The sequence below is a fragment of the Ornithorhynchus anatinus genome, chromosome 11, assembly GCF_004115215.2.
Source record: "Ornithorhynchus anatinus isolate Pmale09 chromosome 11, mOrnAna1.pri.v4, whole genome shotgun sequence".
NCBI classification, from domain to species: Eukaryota; Metazoa; Chordata; class Mammalia; order Monotremata; family Ornithorhynchidae; genus Ornithorhynchus; species Ornithorhynchus anatinus.
In genome coordinates, this window is record NC_041738.1 from 18553211 (window position 1) to 18573665 (window position 20455).

At 46.3% G+C, this 20455-nt stretch overlaps 1 long non-coding RNA gene across 1 annotated transcript; it reads right to left on the bottom strand.

The window, feature by feature from the left end:
- Positions 1-12430: 12430 nt before the first annotated feature.
- LOC114814981 lies at positions 12431-14324 on the bottom strand. Its single transcript, XR_005660577.1, has 2 exons — positions 14157-14324; positions 12431-12609 (listed from the first exon to the last, which is right to left on the bottom strand). It is a non-coding gene; the product is annotated as an uncharacterized LOC114814981 (long non-coding RNA).
- Positions 14325-20455: the final 6131 nt, after the last annotated feature.

A 20455-nucleotide genomic window follows, 5' to 3' on the forward strand; every position in this document is an offset into this window, starting at 1 on the left:
TGGTGCTGTTGGAGTTCCAGATAAGTTGTCAAGCTTCAGGGTACATCCTGCCAGCTAAATGGTCTGGGTACCTTTTAGGATCCCATTTTCAGTGGGTGGTAGGTGTTATCGACATAAATTAGACAAATTAGAAAGGGTTCGTTTAGTCGATGAAGAGACGAAAGACTCCAAGAGAAGGGATCAAAGAACAGGACAGTAGGAAAGTAGCCAGCAGCCCGTTCACCCCGGTGGGGTATGAGTGACCGCAGTGCGCCGATCCCGGGCCGTCCTGCCAGCTTTATTGGTATGGCGAAACCCCCCGCTGGCACAGAGCACCCAATCATGGCTAGGCACACATAGTAACAGTAACCAATCAGTAAGCACTTTCATGATCCTGTGACAGCTGACCGGCCCGCGCGAGAGTGGCACGCGAAGTTTGAAGTGGCACATGGTGGAGGAGTTTCACGTGGCGTGGCCATTTTACAATCCGCATGGCACAGGTAATGGTGCAAGCATTTTACAGTTCACGTGGTGCAGGTTCCTTGACATGGGTTTGAGGCTGGCCTCACCATCGCCATCTTGAGGCGATCCGCAACAGTCCCCCCTCTGCGTCCTCGGGGCCAAGATGCCCCCCTCCCCCCACAGAGACGCACCAGGGGTCCTGGCTGTTATCGGGGAGAGGATGGGCAAGCAGCCAGAACCTGTAACCAACCCTGGAGCGCCCTGAAGATGACACAACCAGGAAAACACACAAAAAAATATACAACCAGCACAGTCAAGGAAGAGCAGCCCATCCAAATGAGGATCGACCTAGGTGTTGAGGTGGGACGTGGCGGCCTGCGGGGACGGAGGCGTTGAAGGAAGGCACAAGGCAGACGTCGGTGAGGGAGGCGATGGCGCAGGTCCTCCGGGAGTCATCCCAGGGACGTCCACAACAGCTGCTTTCACCTGCGAATGATGGATCCACGCCGAGCACTCGGCAACACAAACTGCAAAGCGGTTAAGAGAGAACACAAACAAACCGAGGACAATACAGTTCCTTGCGGGGAAAGCCTCAACTCAGCCCGTCGGGCATGGCAGAAACCCTCAGCTCAGGGAAGGGTAATAAAATCAATTTGGAGCACCTCTAAAGGGAGATAAACTTAGGGATGCCCTGCATAGGGTGGAACCAGGGGATGGGCCTGATTAAACAAACGGCAGATGGGACATGTCTCTGTGACTCGGCATACCACCAGGTGAATGCCAGGGGCAAACCAGCAAAGGAGGACCATGTCGGCTAAGGCCCCTGCCCCCAAATGGGAAGACTTGTAGATCAACTGACAAACAGTGAACACGGCTGAACGGGGGAGGATGGGGCAGCCGTCAGGGACCCAGAAGTACCCGCCCTGCTCGGTAGCCTCATACTTGGTCTGCAACAGTCCCAGACCTTCTCCTCAGCAGTAACAGGCGGGGCGATAGTCAACAGGGTCGCATCTGCATCAAGCGTAGCTACTACCATTTTGTCTCAGACAGGGTCCCGAGCAGCCGCCGAAGCGGTGTGCTCTGCCCTGGCGTTACCCAGGCTGATAGCATCTCTGGACCTTGTGTGAGATTGGACGTGGATGACGGCCACTGCAGCAGGTTCTGCCAGAGCCTGAAGCAGCCCCGCAATGAGGTTGCTGTGGGCAATAGGCCATCCAGCTGAAGCGACATAACCACGGGCTCGCCAAAGGGCCCCAGTAGCATGGCAAACTCCAAAGACATAGCAAGAGTCCGTGTAGACATTCACATGGCGGCCTGCCACCAAAAAGAGCGCCCGAGTAAGAGCGAATAGTTCCGCAGCCTGAGCGCTATAGGAAGGAGGTAAGGCAGTCGACCAGAGGGTGCCGGTGGAGGTAACAACTGCAGCCCCAGAGAACTGGAACCCATTGTCCACGTAGGAGGAACTATCTGTGAAGCGCTCAAGGTCAGGGTCAGGGAGAGAAACGTCTGTTAAGTCTGGCCAGGCCATGGCCACCGTTGAAGCAACCTGGACACAATCATGTGGTCCCTCAGCTGGAACCACTGGGTCTAACGACCCAGCTCCCAGTAGGGTGGCGGGATTTAAAGTGCCGCAGCACTCCACAGTGACAGTGGGGTTACCAATCAAGGTGAGCTCGTAATGTGTCATACGGGCAGCGGACAATGCCTGTGTGGCCCTTGAACGACGAGGCGTGTATGACAACCCGGTGCCCCAGAAGCAAGTCCTGGGCACGATCAAGGATATTACAGGTGGCTGCAATGCAACAAATACAAGGGACCTGGGCCTGAATAACAGGATCCAATTGTAGGGAACAGTATGCCACTGGATGGAGGGATGGGCCGAAGTACTGGCCAAAGGACCCCACACGCCACCCTAACCTGCTCATTGGACAAAAAGGTGGAAAGGTTTTGAATAATCAGGGAGCCCAAGGTCAGGGGCAGTTCCTAATGCAGAACGTAAAGGATCGAAAGCTTGCCGGGTCTCGGTATCCCACAGGAGGGGCTCTGGGGTCCCGGCTGTCAGAAGGGCATATAAGGGTTTGGCGAGAAGGCCAAGTTCAGGGATCCGGGAGAGACAGAAACCTAATGCTCCCAGGAACAATGGAATACCCTACCCCACCTCAAAGACAGAATTGCTGAACATACCTTATCAGAAAGCATACCCGCACACATGAAAATTTCCAAACCTCTCTTCCCAAACAGCTTTTTGTACAACTACAAAGTACTGAAGGTTAAGATACCCATCTTTGCCTTTCAAGAATTGTCCTGATTTGCATTTCAAGAATTTTTCTAACACCACATGAACTTTGTTTAGATTAAACTAAATGCTCTATGGTAAGACTATACATTTCAAATTTACAGTAATGCTTAATGCAAATGCAGTTTCTCCTTGTGAATATTCCACTAAAGACAGTACCCAACCTCTTCCTGAATAAACATGCTTGTCAAAGCTCAGGAAGTGAACATTTTGCTATGCAAACAAAGTGAAGAAACTGCACCTTTAAAAAAAGGATACAATTTCAATCAACTCCTGTACTTCCAAGGTTATAAAGTTTGGAACATTTACATTCAATTAGTTTGGTTCAAAGAGAAGACAAAGACAACAGAAACACAGATTCTTTACAACCCTGTTGGTAGGAGGTTTGGTAGGTCAAATGATAAGATTCTGCAATTCCAGTTTCACCCCATTGTTTTCCTAGATTGGCTTATCAGACCTATGTACATTTAAAAATCCCTTATATTTTTCTTATTCCCATTGTTTAGGATAAAGTTCCATTTGGCACCTGAATTGAACTTACAAAAAACCAAAACCAAACTTCCAGCATTACAGCTATAGTTACAAGTGTATTAACAGTGGGAAAAAAGAACATTAGACAAAACCAAGGCTCTATGTTGTCAACTACTATTGGAATACCTTTTACAAAATATACACATTAAATTCTGCTAGCTTTGTTATCAAACAATTATGTGCTTAAATTTACAACATTTGACTGTCTCAATTCAAAAGGCAAGGATCATGTACAAATTTTGGTTCTAAAATCTTTGTGATTATTTCAAATTTTAGGTAGTTTTCCTCTATTAAGAAGAAAAATTGTCACTTTCCTTTGAGCATATTTACCCACCAATTTAGGGGAAAGGGTTAACGAGGAATAGCTACCTTATAAGGGGTTGCCTGGTACCTAAACCCATTGGAAAAGAACTTTTACTCATTGGTCAAATACCTGTTTTCTAATCTTGTTAATACTGCATCTCCCAAGAAAGATGAACTCTTCTAAAAGGGAAGTTTTTCCACTTTCCTGGACAGAGAAGATTAGTTAAAAGAAATATATATATATATTTTTCCAATTCTTTCTGAGAACCAAAGAATAGTTCTTGAATTGAAAGGGACTTTTATCCTCAAAACCCCTGTAAAGCTGGTGATTTGTTTTGCCCTTTTTTCTTTTTTTCAAAGCTTTTTAATGACAATTTTGAATTAATAGCCCTATCGACAGTGGATCTTTTAAACAAAAGAAACTTTGGGCACGGTAGGAAAGTGGAATGCTAGATGAGTTCTCTTTAGACCCATCTTAATCTCACCACGAAATTCAGAGGCTGCGATTACACAGTAAAGAAAAGGAAAGACAAAAGATAAGAGGTCCATGCCCACAGGACCTGGGCAGCCAGTCCCGCCATTCCCAGGTTCAGAGGCTGCGACTTCACAGCAAGGAAAAGAAAAGGAAAGACAAAAGAGAAGAGGTCCATGCTCCCAGGAGCTGGGCAGCCAGTCCCACCATTCCCGGGACAAGCCCGGGGAGGCTGAGGCAGGCAGCAGCAGGGGGGCGAGCACGCGGCAGCAGCCAGTGTAGATAGCCCTCTCAAAGCCACCTGACTCGTTCTGGTCATTAATCGGATAACCGGATCCATCCCGAGGACCGGGACGAGGCCATGCCACAGCACGCTCCACGTGGAAAATTCGGGCCCGAGGGGCCAAGAGACAGGAGATCCCGGAGACCCAGAAGAGCAGCGGCGGGCCCGAAGAAAGTTACGAAGGGGGGAGAAAGGTAATAAGCAATTCTAGAGCCGAGGGGTCAAAAGTACCCCCCTCTGCCCACAAGTAAAGACCCTTTTCATCGGTTAAACGTTCCCAGTCTGGGCAGCACCAAATTAGTTTCTCCTTGGTCGCTGCCTTTTTTTTTTTAATTTTTTTTTTCTCTCTCCTTTTTTCTTTTGGGGAAGGCAACCCATCTTCCATGATTCCAAAACATGGCTAACGCAGCAATCCGGCTCGGGGTGACTACTCTCCCATTTCGTCCAGACAGCTCTACCGATGAGGACTCTTGGACAGTCCCACTGGACAGCCGCACTGGAGCTCTCGGTATTCAATGTCAGCCAGGGTCCACGACCCTCCTCGACTCCACCTGCGCGGGAGTTTTCCCAAGATCCACCTGGGTCCTCGACCCCTCGACGTTACCCAACGTCCACCCGGGTCCTTAAACCTCGATGTTCACCAAAATTTAAATTTAGGAGCCTCCCCACCAAAGGACTACCAGGGCTTTCCTAAAAGCGGGGTTTGGGCTTATCAGCAACCACAGTTTTTCCCTAGTAGGCATTCGTCAGAGCGGGGATAACTCACTGTCTCACGTTCTCTCATGTGGAATCAGTCAATCAACATGACAGGGTCCCTTCGTGGTCGCCAAAACTGTTATCAACAAAAATTAGACAAATTAGAAAGGGTTCATTTAGTTGATGAAGACACGAAAGACACCAAGAGAACGGGTCAAAGAACAGGACAGTAGGAAAGTGGCCAGCAGCCCCTTCACCCCGGTGGGGTATGAGTGACCGCAGCGCGCCGATCCTGGGCCGCCCTGCCAGCTTTATTGGTACGGCGAAACCCCCCGCTGGCACAGGGCACCCAATCGGGGCTAGGCACACATAGTAACAGTAACCAATCAGTAAGCACTTTCATGATCCCGTGACACCCGACCGGCCCGTGCAAGAGTGGCGCACGAGGTTTGAAGTGGCACATGGTAGAGGAGTTTCACGTGGCGTGGCCATTTTACAATCCGGATGGCACAGGTAATGGGGAAAGCATTTTACAGTTCACGTGGCGCAGGTCCCTTGACATGGGCTTGAGGCTGGCCTCACCATCGCCATCTTGAGGCGATCCTCAACATAGGGGACCTCATAGAGTTGGTAACAAATAGTGCAGAGAAAGGAGAAACTGAGAGGCACCTGCCCAGCCCTTGCTTCCTTCTATTCCTCCTCTTCTCTCTCCTCTTTGTTTTCAGTAATGCATAAACAGCTCCCCCTGCTCCCCTACTCTCCCATAACTAGCTCCACTTTGACTGTTGAACTGACCCTATTCTGTTCCATCAGTGTAAGCTTTCACTGTTGCCAGGACCTGACCTTGCCCTAGATAGCTCAGATCTGGTGGGGTTGCACAAGAGGCCATTGACCTTTTCTCCCAGCTGACTATTATGATAGCAGTGAGAGAGGATGGTGAAATGGGTGACTGCTGAGGAGGAGTTGGGGAGGAGGAAGAAGAGGAAAAGGTGGAGAAGGAAAAAGAGAAGGAGGGGGAGGAGGAGGGGAGGAAGAGGAGGATGAGAAAAAGGAGAAGGAAGAGGAGGGAAAAGAGGAGAAGGAAGAGGAGAAGAAGGAGGGGGATGAAAAGGAGGAGAAAAAGGTGGTGGAGGAGGAGGATGAGGACAAGGAGGAAAAGAAGGAGGAGGGGGAGGAGAAGAAGGCTGTGCACTTTCTGGGAGCTCCTTAGGGATTGCAGCTATAAGAGAATGTAATGCAGTGGTTAGCTCTTTAAAATGTTTAGTCGCTTTTCCTCCCTCTCCCTTCTCTTTTCTTCCCTTCCCTTTCTCTGCCCTCACAACTCCATTCCCTTGATGCTCTACCTCCCCTCCCCTGCCCTAGGCTTGCCTCCACACTCCAAATGAAAAGCTGACATGTCCCCGAAGAGAAATAGAAGAGTGCCAGACTGTAAGTAGCAAATTTCATTTCACTTCAGGCCCCTTCCGAAGAACTGATCGAACACTGACTGGAGGCAGAACGCTGAAGGGAGTTGGAGGAGACATGCAAGAAGTAAAAGTTGTGACCATTGCCTAATGCACGAAGCAGTATGGCTTAGTGGAAAGATCATGGGCCTGGGAGTCACAGGACCTATTTTCTAATCCTAGATCTGCCATGTACCTGTTGTGTGACCTAAGGGAAGTCATTTAACTTCTCTGTGCCTCAGTTCCTTCATCTACAAAATGGAGATTCAATATTTATTTTTAATGGTATTTATTAAGTGCTTACTACCTGTTCTCCCTCCCATTTAGACAGTGAGTCCCATGCAGGACAAAGATTGTGTCCAACCTAATTAACTTGTACCTAAGTAATGGTGTATGTACAAATTAATAAGGTCATACACAGTCCCTGTCCCACATGGGGCTCACAGTTTATGTAGAATGGAGAATAGGCATGTAATCCCCATTTTACAGTTGAGTAACTGAGGCACAAATAAGCTAAATGACTTGCCCAAGGCCACAGAGCAAACAGGTGGCAGAGTAAGGATTAGAACCCAGGTCCTCTGACTCCAGGCCCATATTCTTTCCTCTGAGCCATGCTGCTTCTCTGTTCTCCCTCCTATCTTGTATCTATCCCAGAGCTTAGTGGAGTGCTGGACACATATAAGCATTTAACAAGTACCACAATTACTATTAATTATTATAACTATTAATTATTATTACAATTATTTTTATAATAGACTGGAAGCTCAATGTGGACAGGGAATGTGTCTGTTTGTTGTTACATTGTACTCTCCCAAGAGCTTAGTACAGTGTTTTGCACACAGTAAGCACTCAATAAATATGATTGAATGAATAAATGAAGAGGGCTTCCATGTCCTCTTTTGGAAGTGATTGGCTGACACACATTGGGCTAATAATCCCAGAGGACATCTGTAGGGTTCACTGGTCCCCATGGCTGGAGGCCCAGTAGTTGCCCAGAGGAAGTTTCTCTCCCAGAGCAACTGTGTAAACTACACACCACCCTGAAGATCCATGCTGAAAGCCAGCCATCATCCATGGGATTACTGATGACCTGGACAGAATCAGGAGCAGGACACAAATAGCACATACAAGAATGGAGGAGAAGGGATGGGCTGAGGCAGAACAAAGGATGTCTACCACTCCCAGATGCAAAGCCCCCAATTCCAGACCATTTACTCACAGTGACAAGAAGCAGCAGCTTTGAAAGTACCAGAAGGCAGATGATTTATCAGCAGCTCTGTGTGTTACATTAGAAGACCTCACGTAACCCATCAGTTGCGGGTGGTAATGATTTCTAGGACCTTTTATTCTAAAGGGCTGATAAATTAGAGGCTTCTAATATCTGACTCTGAGGAGCCCATTAAAATGATAAATAGCCTCTTCCAGTCTCTGTAACCTATAGGGAACCATGGAGAAGGCAGACGTGATTGTCGCATTGGAGGTGAGACCTCAGGTGCCTCATATTCCGTGGGAATTCAGTACAAAGACAAACTGGATTTTCTTTTCCTGGAAGCATGTAACAGGGAGCTGCAGGCCAAGCCAAGGTGCTAGAACTGATCCAGGAGACCTGTGACTTAAATTGGGAGAACCAGTAGGACCCACCACATACCAATTAAGCCATCTTTATGTTCATTGGCTTTATTTACTGAGGGCCAGGTCTAGAGAGCACTGTCCCTCAGCATGGTGCAAAGAATGTTCTTGGGAAAGAAGTAGTGCTGGATACCAAGAGTCACCCAGATTGACTGACTGCTTGGGAACTGTTCTCAGATGTACCCCAAAGTCACTGCATTACTTCTCAGACTAGGTCAAAATTCATATTCAATCAATCCATGGTATTTACTAAGTGATTACTGTGTGCAGAACAACATGCTAGGCGCATGGGAGAGTACAATAGAGTTGATGGACATAATCCCTGCCCCCAAGGAATTTATAACCTTGTGGGAGACATAGAGGATATTAAAGATAGGTGAAGCATCAGAATATAAGGGATAAGGGGGTAGGTGTGAGTACCAAAGTATAAGGTGGGAACAGACCCAAAAGCATAGATGATACAGAAGGGAGGAATAGGATGGGGAGCTGAGAGTTTATTTAGGGAAGGCTTCCTGAAGAAAATATGAATTTAGTAGGAATTTAGAATTTAGAATATGAATTTAAATGGGTAGAACAATGGTCTTTAGGATATGAAGAGGAAAACAGTTCCAGGCATGAGGAAGGGCATTAGCAAGGGGTGGATAGCAAAAGAAATGAAACTGAGGAACAGTAAGTAGGTTGGTGAAGGAGGAATGAAGTGTGTGGATGGGTTGTAATGGAACAGAACAAGGATATGTAGGAGGAAGGGAGTGCTGATGGTGAGGAGTTTCTGTTTGATGTGAAGATTGATGGGTGACCATGGATATGTGTATAGAATTTTTTTGAAAAATGATATTAGCAACACAGTTAAGTATGAACTGCAGGAGATATCTTGGAGGCAGGAAGGTCAGGAAGGAGACTGATTTGGGTTATAGTTGAAGTGGGTTATGACAAGTCCATGGACTAGCATGGTGGCAATTTGTAGGGAGAGAGGGGGACAGATTTTAGAGATGCTGTGAACGTTGGAATAGCAGGATTTTGTCTATGTTGGTCAAATGAAAGAGATGAGACAAGGATAATGCCAAGGTTGTTGGCTTGTGAGACAAGGGGAAATAGTGGAGTTTTCAACTGTAATAGGAAAGTTAGAGGGAGGAGAGGATTTGGGTGAGAAGACAAAGAGTTCTGTTTTGTACTTGCCAAATTTGTGGAGTTGGTAGAATATCCCAAGTAGAGATGCCCTAAAGGCAGAAGGAATTGTGAGACTGCAGAGAATGAGAGAGGTCAGGACTGGGGAGGTAGATTTGGGAATTATTTTTTTAGAGATGCTAGCTGGAGCCAATGAATTCTCCAAAGAAGTGGGTATCCATGGAGATTTAAAGGGGACCAAGAAATAAACCTAGAGGGACTACCATAGTTAGAGGATGGGAGATAGAGGAGAAGCTTGTGAAAGAGACTGAGAAAGAGTGGTCAGAGAGATAGGAGGAGACCAAGAAGAGGACAGTGTCAGTGAAACCAAGGTTTCATAATGTTTCAACTTATCAATCGTATTTACTGAGCAGTTACTGTGCACAGAGCACCATAATAAGCACTTAGGAGAGTACAAGAGAGTTGGCAGATATATTCCCTGCCCCTAATGAGCTTACAGCCTAGAGGGGGAGATAGACATTGATATAAATAAACAATTTATAAATACGTATATAAGTGCTGTGGGGTTAAGGGTGGGGCAATTATCAAATGCCGAAAGGCAACAGTTCTAAGTGCACAGACAACACAGTTTCCAGGAGAAGCGGGTGATCCACAGTATCAAAGGCAGCAGAAAGGTCACCCAAATATAAAGATGGTGTAGTGGCCATTTGATTGGTCAAGAAGGAGGTCTTTGGTGACCTTAAAGAGGACCGTTTCTGTGGAGCAAAAGGAGCAGTAGCCAGATTGCTGGGCAGGGGTAGAGGAGTTGGAGGAAAGGAAGTGACGGCAGCAAATGTAGACAAATAGCTCCAGGAGTTTAGAGAGGCATGGTAGGAGGAAGATGGGCAATAACTGGAAGGTGCTGTTTGGTCAGGAGAGGTTTTTTGTTTTTTTTTAAATATAGAGAATACTTAGGCATGCTTGAAAGCAGAGGGGAATGGATCATTTGAAAGGGAGTGATTGAAGATGGTGGTCAGGGAAGGAAGAAATCAGGTGGCAATTGCTTTGAGGAGGAGAAGTCTGAAATAGTTGGGCAATGAGCATGGGATTCAATGAGCATGGGATTCAATAAGGAAGTAAAAGTATTGTTGACAGGCAAATGAGAGGGTCAGAATGAAAGCAAGTGAGGATAAAATTGAAATAGGTAAAGCTGTCTGTATTTCTGCCAGCAGCATTTCACAGCTTCTGCACAAGAGCAGAGGAAGCGTACTGTGGAGGTGATCTGGACCGGTGAGTTGGTGTTATGAAATTGGACAAGGGATGGAGAGTGAGGGAATTGAGTTCAGTTGAGAGGGTGGTGTTGAAAGTATGGCATTTTATGTTCAGTATGGAGACCAGATGGGCCAGGATGAGTTTAGAAAATTAGAGGTGATCAAAAGCTTGGAGGTCTCAGTGAGGATTTGCGATGAGAGGGTGGTTAGGGGAGAACACATGTCTTGAGGTCATGATTGGAGAGTGGAATTTTAGGGTTGGTAAGGTTGGAGATTTTACAGCTAGTAAAGATAATGAGATCGAGCAGGTGGCCAAGTTGGGGAGTGATGAAATGGAGTGGAGCTGGAGATCAGTGGAGTTGGTTAGTAAGAGGATGTAGGAAGTGGAAAGATCACCAGGAACATTCACATGGATCTTGAAATCCCTGAGGAGTAGTGTAGAGAAGGAGAAAGAGAGAAGGAAAATGAGAAATGAATTGAAATAGTTCAGAAATTTGGAGTTGGAGTCTAGGAGGCAGTAAATAATGGTGCTGTGTAATTGGAGTGAGTGGTAGGGGAGGATTGGTAAGGGTTTCAAAGGTAGTGGGATAGGAAGGATGGGATTATAATGAAAGTGGCATTATGGGGCAAAAAGGAGTGCCAACTCTTTCCCCTTTCCCAGTGAGTCTTGCAGAATGGTAGAAGATGAGGTCTCCTTGAGAGAGAGCAGTTGAAGAGTCAGTGTTATCTGGGTAGATCCAGGTTTCAGTAACGGCAAGAAGGAGCAGTGATTGGGTCTGGAACAGGTCAAGGAAGAAGGGGAGCTTACATATCGAGGCTAAAGGGGAGTTTGCCCATGATGGAGCAGGGTTCCACACAGCATATTTTGCTGAAACTGCCTACAAGGCAAGTGGGAGGGGATAATATAAGGGATGGGGAGGAGACTGAATGGGAGTGAGCTGATGGGGGCAAGATGCAGGGGAATAGAAGCTTGGGGTGATAGTGGTAAAGAAGGATTGGGATGTGGTGATTAAACTAATGTGTTTCAAAGGACACGGTGATGTCACAAATTCATAGGGGTGGTAATTTCTAACCCTGGGGCAGAGAGATTGTTACCTGCTCAAGTTACCCAATACTTTCAGCCACAAAGGAAGAAAAATATCCCCTTGTTTTTCTTTGGTTGTGTCTGCACAGGCACAGATAAATTGAAAGTTGAGGAATTACCAAGTGTCTTCAAAGTAATTAGACAGATAAATTAGAAAGCTTTTTTCTCTCAATAGTCGGTTGTTTGGATTTAATTATCCAAATAACTGCCTAAACACTCCACTTTACTGGCTATTGTATATAAGGTCAGTTTTATGTTTGCCAAATGTTTGTGGTTTTGGCCTGAAATATGTCACTTGATCTTAAAGCTCAATCAACTGTAATCTCAAATCACCACCACTGAGCCTTGGTTTTCCAGAGAGAGTTTTGTACTTTCCAAGCCTTTAGAACAGAGCACTGTGCCCAGTCAGCAATCAATAAATACTACTATAACAAGGGCAGCTACTACTACCACCACCACCTTATAATAATAATAATTTTGTTATTTGTTTAGCACTTACTATGTGTCAGGCATTGTACTAAGCAATGGGGTGCAAATCAGGTTGGACAACAGGCAACTCAAACTGCTTGAGGCATACAGATATATAATTACTCAAAAGGTCAAGGGCCAGAAGTCATAACAAGCACCTTGACTCTAAAGATGAAATCACCATTTCACTCCAGGACATGTGAAAATGGAGGACATATGTTACAAATAGATCATTGAATTTATATTTTTGAAGCAGTATGGGAAGTCAAGTCTGATACAGTCTGATACAGAGCTGCAAAATGCCAACCTGTCTGGTTTAACGAAACAGTTACTCCTTTCTTGTTTTAGTCTTTGAAACAAGTTTTGTTTTCAAAGCACTATGTTTAGCATATTAAACAAACATACTGAGAGAAGTTCAATAGTTTTATTGAAAAATAAATGTATGTTTGCATGTTTTGCTTTTTTATTTTACAAATGCATGAAGCATCAAATATCTTTACTTTTCCTCAAGTTCTTCTTTGTTGTTGCTCTTTATTCCATCCATTCAGATGTAACTGAGTTGGTTGGTATCTATCCTTTCGAAGTCTGCCTGGTGAAGCAGGGCAAATCATGACAAATTCATCATCCTAGAATGTTGTCTAACGGATATTTAACTCTCCTGCTCTCCCCACTCTTCCACCCCTCCCCATTTTTTATAAAACAGAGCAAATTTCAGTCACTCTTTGAGCTTACTGGCTTTATCATTTTTTTTTTAATCAAAGCCTAGGTTACAAACAGGCTTACAGAATGCATTTGTTATTTAATATTTTCTCAGTTTAGTCTAGTGTGAAATTGTTTTCCAGGAAGTGATTAATTCTGCCATGGATTACCCCTCCCTTGTTGGGTAATTTGTGCTGTTTTAGAAGAGCATGTTAACTATATCTTGCCTGTTATCTAAAGTGTCACTACAATTTGTCAAACACAAGCTCTGTAGCATCTTCTGTCACTCAGTCAGGTCTACTGTTCTCTATTCGTTTTCATATCTGGTTTTCCTGAAGGGAGGGAATCATTAACCTCACTGCTTCTGAAGATGAAGGTAAAGTAGGAAAAGGGATTTCAAGGTTGTGGCTCCAGTGTATCCAAAACTAAATCATGTAGAGAAGGTATTTCCAGGATTTACTCTCCCTATCAAAACAGACCCAAGACAAGGTGAAGCCTGAAACAGGTGCCCAGACTTTGTGGAAAGTTTATGCCACAGTAAAGACTTCCATCTTATAATGTAACCTCCTAGAGGCTAGGGACTCCATCTTTTAATGTCCTGTTCAAGAGTATGGTTCTCTAAACTGTGAGCACCTTGTGGGCAGGCAATGTACAATCTGTTGATTGTACTCTTCCGAGGTGTTAGTATAGTACTCAACACACAATAAGTGCCAAAAAAATACCATTAGTTGATTAAGAACTTCAATCAGTATTAATCAATGACAGTGTTTACTATAGAGTCGGGAATCAATTAAACCTACATAACATACTAAATTTTTCAACACCTTTGAAGACCAGAGTCAGTCAACAGTATTTAATGAGAGCTCTCTGTGTGCTGAGTGGAGGGAGAGACTTAGATTTGGTTTAATTCTTAGAATCACTTAGACAGCTGGCCAATGAGAATCATGGTGGCTGGAGGCACCTGTCCCATCAACTTGAGGGCAGTTGGTGCCCCGCCCATCATAGAGGTGAGTTAGGAAGTGGAAGTTAGAAAATCCCTTACCTTTCCATCAAATCCAAATAAACCAAAAGGAGCTTGGGCCACTTTAGCTTGTATTCAAGGAATCTGGACCCCAAACTATAGGCTGCTGCTGATCACCACATTTTTCAAAACATCCTACTGCAGAGGGAGAAACTGCCTCAGAAGGAGCAGCTCTAGTATTCTTTCACATGCCACAGTATCTCATCAGAGAGCCTGAGGCTGAGGCTGCAGACTTCAAAGGAGTCAACCCAAGAAAGATAGCAAGTACAAAAACAAGGTGAAAGAGAAACTGAACGGCAGTTGCCGAAGCCTGGTCTCCATGCCCTTTTCAATTACAAATTTACCCACCCTCCCATCCATCCACCCATCCCATCCTTTCACCCATCCCATCACTGTAGAAAGCACCCCCATCCTACCTGTCTCACAAGTCCTTAACCTTGTCTTTATCCTTGACTCCTCTCTCTCATTCAACCTAAAGTCTCGCCCCTCCTCGCCCCGGCCGCGGGAGCCGGGCCCGCTTTTCGTCCTGCCCTGCACCTTCCCCGCCAGCCCTGGCAGCCGGAGCGGGGACCCGGGAGTGGGAGCCGGAGAGCCGGAGCAGGGAGAGCCGGGGCGGGGCGGGGCGGGGCGGGGCGGGGCGGGCCGGGTCGGATCGGGGACGGCTGTTGAGCGGAGCGCCGCGCCCCGCCGCCCCCAACCAGCGGGAAATGGCAGACGAGACGCTGTTCCTGCTGCTCCACAACGAGATGGTGTCCAGGCTCTACAAGCCGCAGACCAGGGCGAGGTGGTGATTGAGCGCGGGCCGGACCTCCTCGGAGCCGCGGCGGGGGGGGAGGGCAGGGCGCCACATCCACCCGCCGCCGCCTAGGAAACCGCCCTTCCCCCGGCTCTTCTTGCCTCGTCGTCACCCTCCCCCCGAAATTCTGATCTTTCCACCCCCTCTGTTTAGCAGCGGGGCTCGGTGGAAAGAGCCCGGGCTTAGGAGTCAGAGATCGTGGGTTCTATTCCCGGCTGGGCCACTTGTCAGTTGTGGGACTTTGGGCAAGTCCCTTCGCTTCTCGGTGCCTCAGTAACCTCATCTGTAAAATGGGGGTGAAGACTGTGAGCCCCACGGGGGACATCCTGATTACCCTGTATCTACCCCAGCGTTTAGAACAGTGCTCGGCACATAGTAATCGCTTAACAAATACCAACATTATTATTATTATTATTGTTAAATCCTGTCAGTTCAACCTTCCCAACATTGCTATAATCCACCCTTTACTCCCTATCCAAACAGCTACCTCGTTAATGCAAACACCACTACCACAATGGAAGCAACGTGGCTTAGTGAAAAGAGCACGGACCACGGGTTTAGGAGTCAGAGGTCATGGGTTCTAATTCCAACTCCACCACTTGTCAGCTGTGTGACTTTGGGCAAGTCATTTAACTTCTTTCTGCCTCAGTTACCTCATTTGTAAAATGAGGATTAAGACTGTGAGCCCCACATGGGACAACCTGATTACTTTGTATCTACCTCAGTGCTTAGAACAGTAGTTGGCACATAGTAAGGGCTTAACAAATACTATCATCACTATTATAATTGTTATTATCCTATCCCATCTTGGTTACTTATCAACCTCCATGCTGACCACCCCATGTCCTGTTTCTCCCCACTGCAATCTTCACTCTGCTTCCCAAATCAACAGATCAATTTCCTACAAATCATTCAGTCCATGTTTTCCCACTCCTCAAGAACCTCCAGAGGTTTCCCATCCACTTCCACATCAAACAGAAACCACTTACCATCTGCTTTAAAGTTCTCCATCACCCTGCCTCCTCCTACCTCACCTTTTTTTATGGTATTGGTTAAGCACTTACTATGTGCCAGGCACTGTTCTAAGTGCTAAGTGCATCTATATACAAGTTAATAAGGTTGGACACAGTCTGTGTCCCACATAAGCACATAATTTAGTCCCCATTATATAGACAATAGAACTGAGGCACAGAGAAGTAAAGCAGACAAGTGGTGGAGCCAGGACTAGAATATAGGTCTTTCTGACTTCCAGCCCCATGCTCCAATCAATAGGCTATGCTGCTTTCCACACCTCGCAACTCCTAGAACGAGTCTTCTACACTCACTGCCTCGAATTCCTCAACTCCAACTCTCTCCTGGACCCCCTCCAATCTGGCTTCCGTCTCCTCCACCCCACCGAAGCTGCCCTCTCAAAGGTCACCAATGACCTCCTTCTTGCCAAATCCAATGGTTCCTACTCTCCTAGTCCTCCTCGACCACTCAGCTGCCTTTGAAACTGTCAACCATCCCCTTCTCCTCAACAAATTATCCAACCTTGGCTTCACAGACTCCATCTTCTCCTGGTTCTCCTCTTATCTCTGTGGCTTTTCATTCTCAGACTCCTTCGTGGGCTACTCCTCTCCCTCCCATCCCCTAACTGTAGGGGTTCCTCAAGGGTTAGTTCTTGGTCCCTTTCTGTTCTTCATCTATACTCACTCCCTTGGTGAACTCATTCGCTCCCATGGCTTCAACTATCATCTCTACACAGATGACACCGAAATCTACATCTTCTCCATGTTCTCTCTCCCTCCCGCCAGGTTCGTATCTCCTCCTGCCTTCAGACATCTCCACCTGGATGTCTGCCGCCACCTAAAACTCAACACGTCCAAGACTGAGCTCCTTATCTTCCCTCCCAAACCCTGTCTTCTCCCTGAATTTCCCATCACTGTGGATGGCACTGCCATCCTTCCCCTCTCACAAGCCCGCAACCTCGGTGTCATCCTTGACTTTCTTCTCTCATTCACCCCACACATACAATCCATCACCAAAACCTGCCAGTCTCACCTTCACAACGTCGCCAAGATCTGCCCTTTCCTCTCCATCCAAACTGCTACCTTGCTGGTACAATCTCTCATAAAATCCCACCTGGATTATTGCATCAGCCTCCTTTCTGATCTCCTATCCTCTTGTCTCTCCCTGCTTCAGTCTATACTTGACTCTGCTGGCCGGATTATCTTTCTGCAGAAACACTCTGGACATGTCGCTCCCCTCCTCAAAAATATCCAGTGGTTGCCTATCAAGCTTCACACGAAGCAAAAACTCCTCACTATTGGCTTCAAAGCTCTCCATCACCTTGCCTCCCCCATCTCTCCTTCCTTCTCTCCTTCTACATCCCACCCCATACACTCCTCTTCTCTGCCGCTAACCTCACGGTGCCTCGTTCTCACCTGTCCCGCCGTCGACCCCTGGTCCATGTCCTATCACTGACCTGGAATGCCCTCCCTCCTCATATCCACCAAACTAACTCTCTTCCCCTCTTCAAAGCCCTACTAAGAGCTCATCTCCAGGAGGCCTTCCCAGATTGAGCCCTCCCTTTTCCTTGCTCCTCCTCCCCTCCCCTTTGCCCCTACTCCCTCCCTCTGCTCTATCCTCTTCCTCTCCCCAAAGCACTTGTGTATATTTGTAAATATTTATTACTCTATTTTATCAATGATCTGTATATATCTATGATTCTATTTATTTATTTTGATGGTATTGATACCAGTCTACTCGTTTTGTTTTGTTTTGTTGTCTATCTCCCCTTCTAGACTGTGAGCCCGTTGTTGGGTAGGGATTGTCTCTTCCTGTTGCCGAACTGTATTTTCCAAGCACTTAGTACAGTGCTCTGCACACAGTAAGTGCTCAATAAATACGATTGAATGAATGAATACTACCCCACTACAACACAGCCTGCCACTTCACTCCTCTAATTCCAACCTACACATTGAACCTTGGCCTCATCTATCTCACCACTGACCTCTTGCCTACATTCTGTCTTGGCTGGAACACCCTTCTTCTTCCTATAGTAATAATAATAAAGATGGTATTTGTTAAGCGCTTACTATGTGCCAAGCACTGTTCTAAGCCTGTCACCCGTCACCGGGGACAGGTTCTTTCGGAATCGGCACGGCGAGAGAGAGAGGCCGGGAAGGGAAAAACCTGAGTTTTGAATAGAATTTATTCCGCAGGGCTGATTGAATTTAATTAATTATTTAGACACAACAATCGGCCTTCCCTTTTGAGGGAAACATGGTGTTAAAGCTTCCCCTTTGGGAGGAATATGGGGTTAGAGCTTCCCTAACGGGAGGAATACACTGGTATGTTACTCGCGTGTGGGCGGACACCAGGGCCCGCCCAGGCAGAGCTCGTTAATGGTTTACTCACAACATGGTGAGGCTAGTTAGGCATGTGCGCACCCACTTAGGCACTAAACCCACTTACACGTTAAAACCCACTTACACGTTAAAACTCACTTATACGTTAGAACCCACTTCTGGCGTTAAGTTCGCGTATGCGCTACTTGCACGTGGTGAGGCAGCTAGTTCTCACCATGTGCACACCCACTTGGGAGGAATCCACTTAAGCGTTCAAGCTACTCATGCGCCGAACCCACTTATGCCTTAGATTTACTTATGCGTTACACTCACGTGTGCGTTAAACTCACTTGCGTGTTACACTCGCTTATACGCTACCTACTTACGCACCAAACTCACATGTGCATTATACTCATACATTGCCCACTTATGCACTAAGCTCACATATGCATTACACTCATACATTACCCACTTATGCATTTAACCCAGTTATACGTTACACTCATACATTACCCACTTATGCATTTAACCCAGTTATGTGTTACACTCATACACTACCCACTTATGCATTTACCCTGTTATGCGTTACACTCACCCGTCCCACGACCCCTGTCTCTGTGCATTGTTCCTGGTGGCAGAATGGCATCTGGTGCTCAGGGCAGGGAAAGACACGTGGGTGGCTGTTGGTACCGCTGTGATCTTCCAAGAGAGAGACCAGAGCACCAGAGGCGACAGGTATTTATTACCTGTGGTTTGGGTGGTCCCAACTTCCTTCCTGTTCAATCTCCGCCCCTTCCTCTTCCTTCCCTTCCATACCTTATTGGGTGGGCACGGATGTGAGGGACACCTATCTTCCCGTCCTGCCTCCTCTGGCCAGAGAGGTTATGTCACCGATGGCATTTTGACCTTGCGGTAGCCGGTGCCCAGGTCCACCTTGGCACATAAAGCCCCAGGGGCATACAAGGTAATTAGGTTGTCTGACGTGACAGCTTTGATCCCCATTTTACAGATGTGGTAACTGACACCCAGTGAAGTTAAGTGACTTGCTCAAAGTCACACAGCTGACAAGTGGCAGAGCAGGATTAGAACCCATTACCTCTGACTCCCACGCATGTGCTTTTTCCACTGAGCCACGCTGCTTCTCTTGTCCAACAGGTAAGTACTCTCCCAACTCTCAAAGCCTTATTGAAGGCACATCTCCAAAAGGCCTTCCCGGACTAAAGCTTCATTTTTTATGGTATTTGTTAAGTACTTACTATGTGCCAGGCACTTTACTGAGTGCTGGGGTAGATATAAGCTAATCAGGTTGGTCACAGTCCCTGTCCCACATGAGGCTCACAATCTTAATCCCCACTTTACAGATGAGGTAACTGAGGCTCAAATAAGTGAAGTGAATTGTCCAAGGTCATATAGCAGACAAATGGTGGAGCTGGGATTGAATCCACATCCTTCTGACTCCCAGGCCCATATTCTTCCTTTTTTCCCATTCCCTTCTGCATCACCTCAGTTTACTCCCTTTAGACACCACCCACTCAGTCTCATGACACTTATGTATATATCTGTAATTTATTTATTTATTATAATGTCTGTCTCCTCCCAAAGACTGCAAGCTTATTGTGGGCAGGGAATGTGTCTGTTATATTGTTATGTTGTACTCTACCAAGCACTTAGTACAGTGTCCTGCATGTATTAAGTGCTCAATAAATACTATTGATTGATTGATTGATTGATTGATCCAAGTACCTAGAGAAGCAGTGAGACTTAATGGAAAGAGCATGGGCTTGGGAGTCAGGGGTTGTTGGTTCTAATCCCGGCTCCGCCACTTGCCTGCTTTGTGACCTTGGGCAAGCCACTTAACTTCTCTGGGCTTCAGTTACCTCATCTGTAAAACAGGGATTATGACTGTGAGCCATAACCTGCTTTCCTTATATTTACCCCAGTGCTTAGAACAGTGCTTGGCAGATAGTAAGTGCTTAACAAATATCATAGTTATTATTATTATTATTATTACCTAGAAACTGGACTGGTTGTATGGACAACTGAGATTTTTGGGGAGTTAAAAGGATTCATTCATCCATTCAATCATATTTATTAAGCACTTACTGTTGCAGAGCACTTTACTAAGCACTTGGGAAAATGCAATACAACAATAAACAGTGACATTCCTTGCCCACAGTGAGCTTACAGTCTAGAGTGGGGGAGACATACATCAATACAAATAAACAAAATTACAGATATATACACAAGTTTTGTGGGCTGAAAGCAAGGAAGAGCAAAGGGAGAAAGTCAGGATGACAGAAGGGAGTGGGAGATGAGGAAAAGTGGGGCTTAGTCTGGAAAAGCCTCTTAGAGGAGATGTGCCTTCAATAAGGCTTTGAAGCTGAGGAGAGTAATTGTCTGTCAGATTTGAGGAGGGAGGGTGTTCTAGGCCAGAGATAGGACATGGGCTAGAGGTCAGTGTTGAGACAGGTTAGATCGAGGAACAGTGAGAGGAGTGAAGTATACTGGCTGGCTTGTAGAAGGAGAGAAGTGAGGTGAAGTAGGAGGGCGTAGGATGATGGACTGCTTTAAAGCTAATGGTGAGGAG